The following is a 10,037-nucleotide window of genomic DNA, read 5'->3' on the forward strand; positions in this document are numbered from 1 at the left end:
GTTCGTGCATTCGCTCAGGTTGGGTGGTTACACGGTGCATTTTTGCGTTCATTCTGGTGTTCATAAAATTTAGACATTAGCTCGTATGATTTAATGTACCATGTAAACAGGTCGTAATAGCTTCCTCTTCTCACCCACCATGTCTAGCACTTGCTCATTTCTTTCTCTCTCTGTCCAATTCACCTTATCATTAATCAGCGTCACATCGAAAGAAAGATATTTCTTCGAGACTACTGCGCTGGCCAAGGAATCGCTTTTGAATCTGTGGCAGACACAAATGGGGGGTGCAGGGGGCGTGCCCACCCCTCCCCCCCTTGCGGGGCTGCCCGCATTGTCGAACATTGCAGAACCACAATTGTAAATTTTTATTCTCATAAGATACCATTGTCTTCCATATGCGTACAATCAGTGTAAATAGAACTATCTTTAACCTTGCACGAAACTTTATTTTTCATTACGATACAAGTATAGGTAGCTCAAGATATCTTTTGCCCCATCCCTTGAGTTTTATCTATATCCGTTACTGTTTTGAATAGAAATATTCTATGAGAAAATTGGAATGATAATATAAAGGCAATTATGGAGAATATTCGTATGTGGCGTGTAGTGCTCTTCCTTTCTTCACGCGATCGCGCAACGCCAAAAACCAAGGCTCTCCACTCTTCTCTTTATAAGGCCATTTCCCTCAAAGCATTCCGGGCTTTAATTCCTAGCAGATTTTCCATTATGTCATCCATCCACCTTTTCTCCGGTCTTTCTCTTGGTCATCTTCCCTCTGGGACCATATAATTTTGAGAATTTATGATATATTTCGTTGTTCATCCGATACATGTGTCCTATCTATTTCAATCTCCTGCTTTTTAATAAATAATATTACCCACTTTCGCATGGTTCTTCCTAAAAATAATACAGTTTTTTATTGTGATGTTTTATTCCAACCATGGAGTATTTTGAATGAACCGCTTTGTACATTTGCCCGTGTCTCAAATATAATAGTGTCTCGTCCGAGCAAATATCGAGGTTAACTTTTTTTAATTAGAAACACAGGGAAATTTGAAAAAGTTTCACTCTCTGCCCCCCTTTAATTTTCAAGTCAGTTTCATAAGTTTCAATATCAAATATTCGTAATTATATTCCTTAATGTTTATCCGCGGGCAAGAAACCCTGTCACAAAATACAAAGTATAAAAATGCAAAATAAAAGAGTTAAAACGAAAAGAGGAAACAACACACTTATGTATAACTCACTGACATATTAATCTTTATGCTTATAGTTACCCTGATATGGGATTTACAAAAATGTAAATTTATCACGATTAAAATTAATATCATCTTACAAAACGCAAGTTGTGAAATACAGAAAAGAGCAATGAAAAATATAAAAAGAGACTAGATACCCATAAACAAGCAGTTAGTGGCGCAAAGGTCTGTTCGAATCCTCCTGAGGTGAGTGTTGGGAGGACGGAGAAGTTGAATGGAGTGGACGAGGGGGTGGAGGGGGGTGCGTGATGGGAGGGGAGGGGAAAGTAGGGGAAGGGGAGTGCACGAATGAATCGCACAAGTTCGCCTCTCCTTGACGCACCCACCCCCAGGTGGTGCTAGTTGCGTGGCTAGACGTGTGTGCTGACAGTTCGGCATTCGATGGAGGTTGCGCCGCGTAACATATGCGGCTTGCGTCTTTCACCTCAATCTGTTAACAGTCATCAACGGTTTAATATTTAGTCCCCCCGATTAAGAAGTGCAAAACTAAGCTTGAATATTGATGCTGGTATTGAGTTTATTTTGGCAGCGATCCTGCAAGGAGTGTTGGGGCGTTTGAATACCCCTCAGTGAAACGGTGTTCCCCGGGGACCTCCCTTGGAAATTTTTTAAAAATAACCTCTGAAAACAGCATTTTAAGGACTACGTACGATAAAAAATTTTTAGCATTTCTGCAGGTTTTTTTCCGACTTTTTTCAGACATTACCATTTAAGTTGGGGGACTAGGCTCCCCCCTGCCCCGTCAAAACTCCGCCCATGCCGTTGTTCAAGTTATAAACGATTCCGTGATGAAAGGTATTATTTTATTTATCCTATATTCTTATTGTATTCCTTGAATGTTGGAAACAATTTTAATTATATTATTGTTTTTCTTAATTATAGTTCATATGATTTACAATTTAGAAATTACACATTAAAATACTCCAATGTTATATTATACGTAATATTTTATTTATGCGTAAACATATGCGGCGAGCTAAGGTTGCCTAGAGGGTTGAGCAGCCGATCGAGGAATGCCTGGTTCAAATCCTGAGATAAAGCCCTCGGACAACCCCAAACGAAAACCCTCGATGTGCGAGGTGACGCAAGGACAGAAACTGTCCCCCGTAGGTACCCTGAATTTGTGAAGTTCGCACGCATGCGACGTAATCAGGGATGAACTCTACCCTCACCAATGATCGATGTTTTGCCCACAAATTTTATTATAACAGCTTACTACTCGTGTTTTGATTCTTACACAATCATCGTCAGTACCAGACGATATTTTCGTTTATCAATAGATATGTTGTTCCTCGACATCTCTCTGCAAAAATTTGACTCTATCCTCGCCAAACCAAACCAACCTTCCAGTTGAATTACTGAGTAACTGCGTGAAAAGAGAAAGTATATGCATCTTCACGGATTTTAATTTGAATGGGGAAGTTGCTATTTAGGGACAACATGTACCCCCTCTAGTCCGTCCAAACTAACCAGAATATATTTGATTGAGCCTTCCCGTTTTTTGACCTGAATGCACCCATTTTAGCTCTGGCGGAGTTTAACTTCCTTACCATATGGCAATGGCATGACTTTCCTTTGACCTATGTCTCTCGAGCCGATTAAGTCTGTTCGGGTGTTCCACCGGGTAATCTCCTCCATTTCATACTTTGCTCCACTTATACCGAAATATACAATGTAAAGCTAGAACAATTATACGTCCAATACTCCAAATGGAAGAGCTTTACATACAACACTATCGAACATCTGTCTTTCCATGTCACCTCTTGCGAAATATGTAATCAAATGTTAGAAGATGTAAAAGAAATCTAAAAATACAAGTCAATTAAAAAATAAATACAGTGAAATATCGTTTCATGTGAATTAAAATTGTAATTTAATTGAATATTGTGCTACAGTTCACAAAGTTAGATATTTTTCATGTGTATCCATACGTTTGCTTTGCTAATAAATAATAATTTGTTCTATTTTGTCATATATTAAGTCACATTCTTTGACATTGATGTTTTATGTAAATCTACATACTATTTGTAATATTTTTGACTCTATTATTTTAATAATCACGCATGTCCCTAAGGGACACAGTTGTCCCGGAATTATAAATTTCATTTTCTATTCAGTTCAAATAAACCAGGCAACGATGCTCAACATTTTTAATTATCCTGATTTTATTATCATTGGTTCCCTACAGGTAGACAATCACAAAACACCATTTGAAAAAAAATTACAAGCCATACTTTTTTTGGCAGCCATTTCTGAAAGGGCAGCTGGACAAATTTAGATGAAAAATGTGGTTTGCATAACGTTTAATTTCGAAGCTATTTCAAAATATATCAGAATAATTTAAAAACCAGTATGTTTATCATGAAAGAACTTATCATAAAAGAACTTTTGATATCAACAATCATCATAAAAGAACTTTTGGAAATCATTTTTTTTAATATCATAAAAGACAGTAAGTCAAAATCTTTCCGTAAAAACTCGGAAAAATTTTCAATACCAACTTTTTAATGCCATAAATTTCTATGAAGAATACGAGACTCTCTAATAAAATGTTATTCATGAGTGGAATACTTAAAAAAAACTACTTGCAGTATAAGTTTTAGTACTGAGAATGCGCTGCTTTATTTCTGTAGCTCGTCAAATAATGCCGAAAGCCTTTTAACGTCGATTTTCTAAAGGTAAATATCTAAAAAAAGGGACCGAATGAAATTTCTATTTATATCACTATTGTTGCCGACGTTTCGGGGTAAGAGTCGTATTGCATCCACAGGGCTGAATGATGAAGTGCGATTCGTACGCCGAAGCATCGGTAACAATGGAGAGTATTACTCATTGGAGCTCTCGAGCAGCCTTCGCTACCAGCACAAGCCGAGAAAGCATCAGATCTTTTTTCTCTCAAGGCTCTAATTCTCTTCGCATTGAGTTGTCTTTTGGGCGCCAACGAAAGCTTAATTTTTACGAGAGCCATGACACAGCCCCATTTCACACTGTCTTATTGATCCTCCCTCGCGAGCACTATCCTCCGCCATAAACCCTCGATGCTTTCCAACTGAGACAGAAGAAATTACCCTCCCGCCATTCCTTCTTCCACAGAAACCGCATTCTCCGCTCAGAACTCAAGTCGGAGTGAAGCCGTAGAAAAGCATAGGCCAACGAAACGGCCATGTTGGCTCGGGAAATTAAATTTAAGTGGCATATGGGAACGTGATACGCATGGGGAATGACGATTTCTTTCATCTTTGTCTTCTCATTTTCCATTCTTATAAATGTTTATCAAGTTGAGTCTTTGGGTGGGGCCATCCATTCTACTGCTCCCATAAATATTCCGTTTTAATACCCTGGTCGTGGCGATTATTTTGCGGAAAATTTTGGAATAGTACGATATTTTCTTGTATTTTCGACCGTAAGAGGTGCCATGATATTTTTAATTGTTGCCAAGGAGGCCGGGATGTTTGTTTATTGTCTAAGTCTGGGACTATGCGTGTATAGGGCCTTGCTTTATTAGCTCCATGAAACTAATTAGATAGATAAACGTGGAGATCTTCTGATTTACCCATCTCCATATGTACAATGCATCTTTCCCTCAAGGTAGTTTACTCCATTTGTTCAGGAAAACCTACATTATCCGTGATCAAATGTGTTTATGTTTACTGATGCCTATGTTTTACTGAGCCTCTCAAGTTTGTGGGCCAAATCCTATCTTCCCTTCCGCACGTAGAAAATGAGCCGGTTTCATAACTAAAGTTACGCGCAGGACTTACTGGAAATAAGTAACAGCGGAATTCAGTATTTTCTCATCACCTACTCCACAAGCAATTCCACTACGTTAATATGGATAAAGTAAACGGAGTGATAACTGAAAAATTGTTATTTAATTGGGAGCAAAGTGATGAATATTTATGATATATCAGGATAATTTAGAAACTTATTTTCTGGTAATCATTGAAGAGTTTCCATGTTTCGTCTGTAATGTTGCCTGCTGTATCATACCTCTAATACAATTTCGAGGGATTTTCATATTTAATTTTTTACCGATTCTACAGATAGTTTCGGGAGGAATCTGCAATACTTTGGGAGGATGTAGGGGAGACAATTTAAAGCGTTTTTGTCCTACAAACGAAAATTTCTTTCTTTGAGCTTAATTAAACGAGAGCTTTGAGCGAGAATCGACAAAGCGATTGCGCAGTTCCACCCATTTTGAAATTATTGTTTCAGAAAATTAAAATCGCACATTTTCTTTCAATCTTAATTATGTAATTGTCTTAAAAATCCAGAGTATTAAATCAAATTTCGATTAGGATGGATTCCCTAGAAAAAATCTTTTTTAAGGTAACTACAAAGTGCATCCAAAAAATGTTTTCGTAGCCATAGCTGAGTAACAAAGAGGTTGCGACCCCATGCTTATGGGACAAAAAAAATGCTTATCATTGTGTCCCCGACCACCTACTGAAGTATTTCAGATCCCTGCATGACTTCGAATGATGAATTGGAGTGGAAGCGAAATTCGGCTCTCAAATCGATGGAATTTCGTCTGTTTTCTCTCTCTGGCGTCCTTTTTAATCCGTGGAAAATGGCTCTCGAGATTTTCTACCTCGTCCACCCCAGTGGAAAGCGAGGTGTAGGTACATGAGGCACCCACATCCCTTTTTTCCTTTTCTTTTTCAAACATCCTTATTTTTCTCAAGGCCGTGCTTCATTATCGATTTTCTCCGGCTCGAAGAGCGCCTGCAATGAAAGTAATGATGATATAGTCGTCACATGAGTGGGTTCTTTGGGGAGAGAAATGGCGGGACGAATCTGACATATTTATTCTCGGGAATGACCCAGTAAGACAGAGATTTTTTATACAATCCCTGCCTGGCATCAGTATTGCTCCCTTTCTCCTCTAGGAATATTAATGTGAAAACTCAACAGCTACTCAGAATCAGAACAATTGCTCTGTATTCAACATTAGCAATAACTCATTTCTTACAACAGACATCACACTTTCTTCGGTGATTAGAACTACCTCACGATTTATATGGTAATAAGTTAATAGTTTTTATTGTATACTACTTGGCCTTTTTACATCACAGTTTTAAAATCAAATCTTCGATTCTAGTGGTTTAAATATGAATTAAGCTGTATTTCGGAAATAGGGAAGCTTTTTCAGCTCAGAAGCATTCATTTTAGAAACTTTCTGTCCCTCATTTACATGAATTTGTGGTATGTAGAATTATTCTTAAAAACTAAAGCCAAATATTCCCATGGAAAATAGCAGGTGTTGTATTTAAAAACCAGTTTACCTTACCATAATGTTAATCAAAAAGTAACAGCAATTTAAGAATGATGTACTCAGTCATATCCGTTATCTGGACCTGTTTTTCATTCTATTTTTAATGACAAATATCTTATTCGCTAAATGTTTAGAAATAATTTTTTTAGGTGATTTCATCTGTTGAAAATTTGTAACGCGATTTCAGTGATAAGAAAAGCCAACCTGTACACCTTTCCTCTTTTTCTTCATATATGATGATTCAATACCGTTGGTGGTTGCCGCGTTTTAGAAATTTGAATACAAATTGTGCATATCTAATTTGACTTCTTTTCCTCATAATTTCTACAATGATCTGCCGTTTCAATGCTTATCTCGTTTAATATTTAATATCTGAACTTTCAATGAATATGGAAAGTATATTTTTATAACAGAAATCTTAACTAATTCCATTCTGTTGTTTAACTTCAAGAGAACGGAAACTCTCGCGACAAATACTTTTTATCGCAATTGATGCTTCGCTCCATGTTCCATGCAATTTACATGGGCATTAGCAGTCCAGCATAGTCCACTCTATATGCGACCTCAAAAGCAGCCTTCGGAACGTGCAGCCTCTTGGCAATGTGCCAGCCACATTTTTTATCAACCTCGTCCCCGTTGCACTGACCGAGTACCCTCAAAACATTTTTTCGCTGTGGGGAAGATGTTCAATTTAGAGTGAGAATCAGTAATTCAGGGAGAATGAAAGAGGTTCACGATCCACACACTTGTTCTAAAATCCATTGGTGATCAGAAAACGCTGACTTTGAATATGTATATACTTTTTTGAGTCATTGACTTTCTCAAATAAAATGCTGCAAATTCATTATGGAGATAGCCAATGCGTATTGCATAGAAACAATGAAATGCAGTTTTATGGTTACCTTTTGTATTTATTTCTCTAATTCTTTATTATGATATTTCAATTGACTTTTAGGAGATTACTCTTATTAGTCGCCGTTCTCTAAAGACGGTATGAACTAACTGATAGTCTTTTTTCCCGGCGGTTCACTACATTTTCCTTGATTTTGATTTGCGCTCAGCTTATTGTTCCAAAGATACATTTAGTTTATTTAAGCGCGAAATTCGTCACAGAAAAATTGGTAGATGTTGATATTTATAAGTAAGAGGGCATATTTAATTTAAAGTATTGACTGATATAACTTGAAAACGAAATTAGAAATTTTATATTTCCCCACGCATTAGAATATATGTGTATACGGGAAATTAAACTCCTCTCTTTTGCCTGGTTATAATGAGCGTTCCAAGTAATCGTGCTGCCTATTTTTTCCGATGAAATTTTCTTTTGACAACTTTAGTGAGTGACTTTATTCCTAGAGCTATCGTGTATACCTATTTCCTTGATGGGTATTCTACAAGCCTTAACGAAAATTTATCATGAAATTAGTGTTCTGAGATGCTCTTCTCAGCAACTTTAAAATTGACCAACCCTGTATTCAGTGATTCAATAACCATAAATGTGAATTTTTGTAAAAGAATTAACTTCTCCGAACTGCATCCTTTGAATTGATCAAGCGGTGAAAAAATGGAGGTTATTCTGTGCAAACGATTTATCTGTTGGAATCTCGCTGAGAATTTACGGTCGTGGCTAACTAGGCTGATTGGAGTGTTGACTTGCGCTCTGATTGACTTAATTGGCCCACTTACAAGTGCCGTACAATATACATCCATTCAATTGCTAAGTGCTTACTCCAGGTAATATTGGCCAATTAATTTGATCAATGCTTCTAATGACCTTGCACGCGCCCTTTTATCACTATCACGAAAGAACATTCATTTTCTGGTTCAAGAGTTTTCTGTCTTCCAAACGGGTAATATTTCTCTCTAAAAGATCAGACTAAAATGAAAAATTAAAGAGACTAAGATAAAAAATTATAAGACTATATGAAGGTTAGAAAAGGTTTATGTGTCATACGATTATTCTTCTCTACTCTTAATCTCACATCTAACATGTACTTTGTATATATTTACTTGCATAACTATGTATGTACATAACATATATAAACATAAATGTGTTTGCTTTATATATGGTGTGCCATTTAGGTTACTTATTCCATTTCAGCTGGTTGAGATCAATGTTTCGGGCTAAATTGCGACAAAATAGGTTTTAAATATTTCTTTGGACTCAAATTAAAATAGCAGATAAATTTTTTTTTAATAATAAAAAGTGATTATATTCACTTTAATAAATAAGTTGGTAGATGATTTCTAGAATAATTGATATTAGAAATATACGTTTATCAGGTATTATTAATTGACATACATTTCACCTAATTGGATATTAGTTTAGCGTTAGAATTCTTTGTTCCTCTGGTTACTTCCTCGCACGCTATTCCTAAGGTCACGGGTATTAATCTCACCCATATGGCTTAGCCATATCCTTACCCATCCACAGTGATCTTCATTTTGAAGCACTGACCAAGTGAGTAAGCGTTTCGGTCATGATTAGTGGTTTAAATTTTGTGCTCTACCCTTTATTTAGGGCGATCCCATTCCATTTACACGATTTTTCGGCCATCCAGCGAATGCGTGGGATAATAACTCCTCTCCCTTATCCATCGTGCATAAAAATTCGTGCACCTCACAGACGAAATTATCCTCCGCTGCTACAGCAACATTTTACACTAGATTTTTGCCTTTAGGTGATTAAATGTCATCACATGTATATCATTTCAGACCCACGGCGAATCCGAGCTACGGCAGAGTATTCGAAACGTATCATGTTCGTACCTGCATTTTTGCGGAACCAGTAAATGTTTAGGCCTTTAATCCGAGAAAAATTCGCGGACGATTACAACGGTCCAGGGAGCGGTTGCCGAGAATTGATGAGTGGGCGACGGACATCTTTTAGGCGAGCCTTCGTGAGAGCGGGGGGCGGGGCGTGAGTGGTGGGGGAGGCGAAGTAGACGGCTGTGCACGTGTCGGGGAGGAGAAAGGGTTTCCATTAGGGCCGTCCACCCGCTCTCTCTTGCGCGTCCCGTCCGGAGTTCGCAAATGTTTGCGGTTCGGGCGAGGGGTCGTCCGGACGAAAGGTCAAGGCATCGCGGGGGGGGGGGGGGATGAATGGAGGAGGGATGTGCGGTTGAAATGGGAATGCGAACCCTTTTTTCATACTGGCGCAATCTTGGTTTTGAGCAATAGGGTGGTTTCCTATTATTATTTCATTGCCTAAATCGAAAGATTATTACTCCTGGAGTACGCATTTCACGCCTTTAGATTTTTTGAATGATGATATCTATTTTTCGAGATTAATTAAAAAGTGAAAATCTTCAAGCGCGCGAAAACGCGACGGCTAAGTATGAATGGTGGGAAAAGCCCGTGTGACGTCATTCTGGTTCCCCCTTCCGCCGTGTGTGGTGACCTAGGGGCGAGGTTATTGTGCGCCGCTGCGATGCTGGCTGCTAGCAGGTAGCGCTTGGCTTAAATAAGGATTATTAATACCTTATCAAACGAAGGAAACTTTC

The sequence above is a fragment of the Ischnura elegans genome, chromosome 8 (genome assembly GCF_921293095.1).
Source record: "Ischnura elegans chromosome 8, ioIscEleg1.1, whole genome shotgun sequence".
In the NCBI taxonomy this organism is placed as follows: domain Eukaryota; kingdom Metazoa; phylum Arthropoda; class Insecta; order Odonata; family Coenagrionidae; genus Ischnura; species Ischnura elegans.